The following is a 323-nucleotide window of genomic DNA, read 5'->3' as shown; positions in this document are numbered from 1 at the left end:
AGACGGGGCTCGGTGACCAACAATTTTTCCAGGACCGGGCTTCCCTAATGGGGTAATGGCCACACCTGATCAAGCTATGGAAACATAGGCAGTCGCTCTGAGAGAAATGGACTTTGGTGGAGTCATCATTTCCCGGGTAAATATAACTAAAACTGGAAAAAAAGAAAAAAAAAATGCAGAGAGGCAGGTAGCCGACGGCTCGATAGATTTCTTTTCAGCTGGTTACATCTGTGCACATTTCAGAAAACTACATTGTAAGAGACTCATGAAAATAAATACCACTGGGTTTTTAAACAAAGCTAACTGTGCTACGTAAATAAAGG

This window comes from Penaeus monodon, chromosome 21 (genome assembly GCF_015228065.2).
Source record: "Penaeus monodon isolate SGIC_2016 chromosome 21, NSTDA_Pmon_1, whole genome shotgun sequence".
Classification (NCBI taxonomy): Eukaryota; Metazoa; Arthropoda; class Malacostraca; order Decapoda; family Penaeidae; genus Penaeus; species Penaeus monodon.
Note: the sequence above shows the minus strand (reverse complement) of the source record.